Source organism: Myotis brandtii, unplaced genomic scaffold (assembly GCF_000412655.1).
Source record: "Myotis brandtii unplaced genomic scaffold, ASM41265v1 scaffold237, whole genome shotgun sequence".
NCBI classification, from domain to species: domain Eukaryota; kingdom Metazoa; phylum Chordata; class Mammalia; order Chiroptera; family Vespertilionidae; genus Myotis; species Myotis brandtii.
The window spans coordinates 5,834,658-5,836,872 of NW_005358943.1; the positions used below are offsets into that span (position 1 = coordinate 5,834,658).

Here is a 2,215-nt window from a genome sequence, read left to right on the forward strand (position 1 = left end):
TCTGGAGAACAAGAAAGAATGTCAGTGTGAACTAATGTAATGCAGGGGGAGGAGATGCGAAAAATTCAGAAGTAAATTAAGGCAGTAACTATACAGCACAACAAAGAGGTGAGGCTGGAAAGATAAAACTGTTGGCCATAGAGCAGGTTTTCTTAAAACAGCGTAAACCTATCACACATTTAGTCCTTGATGTGTAAGAGGAGACTTGAGAAATCCTAAGTGAGTGGAGCAAGGAGGATTCTAGAAGCCATAGTCCCGGGCAAGCTCTGTGGTTGAGATTAGGAAGAAGAGTTACGGTAACAGGAGTCAGGAATTCGGGAACTGTTTTGAGAGAACTGACTAATCTGACCTCTTTCTCTCCCAGGAACATGGGCCACCTGCACAAGCATTGGATTTTGTCCTGCAACATCTTAAAGGTACCACCCAACCCCTGGAGTGTTCTCTCTCCCTGAGGCCCTTGGTCCCTACCACCTTCCACAAACCCCATACCTCAGCCAGAATGAAATGTGCATTATATGGAGTTAAATTGTTGGAATTTGGCTACTGGCACATTACAAAAATATGTACGTCTAGCACCTCTAACTTCCCAGGTCACTAGCTTTTAGTCCATGTTGATATTGGCAGCAGTCTTAGGCAGTTTAGCCAGTATATTTTGATTCTTTGTGTACTGCCTGGAGAACAAGGCAGAGGATGCTGATGGAGTATATAATTTTACTAGACCAGCAAAGAAATGACTTGTAGGTAAGCATTATAGCCACAGGACTTAAGGTAGCAGATATAGCATGGAAACACATCAGTAAAGACCCAGACATGGTAGTCCCTTATCAAGAAGTTCTCCCTGGAGCACTTCACTTCACTTTGGCAGCCTACAGTATAGCCTAGCAGCTGGTCTGTCTGTGTGGAGTTCATGGGAAAATCCATGGATACAATGGGATAGGATTTCGGGGTTGAAGCTAACTTAGGTTTCCTGTTTTAGGGAGTGGGGTCATCCAGCTATAAGAGGCATGACATCTCAGTATAGTGTCACAGTAAGTGTGTGGAATTGGGAATCAGACCTGGGGTTTGATTCTTGGGTCTGCCAATCATTCTGTGTGACCTCTCTGAAGTCTCCGTTTCCCTCTTTGTACAATAAGGATAACAGTGCCTACCTCACAGGAATGAGGTGCTATTGAGAAGACTACATGAGTTAGTAGCATAGAACTTGGTATGTAGTATATGATCAACAAATGAGAGTTTCTTCCCCGAGCCTCTTGCCACATTTATGCATGCCATCTACCCATCAAATTGGATATAGCAGAGGTCCACCTGTATTTAGAGAGCCTTAGGGTAAATTCTAGACCTTGCCAGCATATTAGAATCACCTGGAGAGCTTTTAAAAATCCTAATGCCCAGGCTTCACCCTAAACCAGTGGTCGGCAAACTGTGGCTCGCAAGCCACATGCGGCTTTTTGACCCCTTGAGTGTGGCTCTTCCACAAAATACCGACTTCTGTGCATGGGCCACGAAGTTTCAATCGCATTGTACGTGCGCGCCCGCACGTGGTATTTTGTGGAAGAGCCACACTCAACGGGCCAAAGAGCCGAATGTGGCTCATGAGCCGCAGTTTGCGGACCACTGCCCTAAACCAATTAAAAAAGAATTTCTGGGAGTGGATTCCAGAGATCAGTATGGGTTTGTTTTTTTTTTAAATTAAATCTTTATTGTTCAGATTATTACAGTCGTTCCTCTTTTTTCCTCCCATAGCACCCCTCCACCCGGTTCCCACCCCACCCTCTGCCCTTACCCCCCAACCCCCACTGTCCTCATCCATAGGTGTACGATTTTCTTTTAAAATATATTTTATTGATTTTTTACAGAGAGGAAGGGAGAGGGAAGGAGAGTCAGAAACATCAATGAGAGAGAAACATCGATCAGCCGCCTCCTGCACGCCTCCCACTGGGGATGTGCCCACAACCAAGGCACATGCCCTTGACCAGAATTGAACCCGGGACCATTCAGTCCCCAGGCCGACGCTCTATCCACTGAGCCAAACCGGCCAGGGCCATAGGTGTATGATTTTTGTCCAGTCTCTTCCCACATCCCCCATACCCCTTTCCCGCCCCCCCACCCCGAGAATAGTCAGTCCACTCCCTATCTATGCCCCTGATTCTATTATATTCACCAGTTTATTCTGTTCATCAGATTATTTATTCACTTGATTTTTAGATTCACTTGT

General features: G+C 45.6%; 1 protein-coding gene across 7 annotated transcripts in view; it reads left to right on the forward strand.

Moving 5' to 3' along the window:
- The window catches only part of GPR19 (G protein-coupled receptor 19), a 33,244-nt gene that overhangs the window by 406 nt on the left and 30,623 nt on the right, over nt 1-2,215 (forward strand). For 5 of the 7 annotated variants that reach the window (XM_014540197.1, XM_014540196.1, XM_014540199.1 and 2 more), the window contains exon 2: nt 365-416. The gene's annotated coding sequence lies outside the window, so the exon portion shown is untranslated. Of the gene's footprint in view, nt 1-364; nt 417-976; nt 1,029-2,215 lie in introns of all 7 variants that reach the window. The other 2 variants (XM_014540200.1, XM_014540198.1) reach the window with 1 other exon arrangement.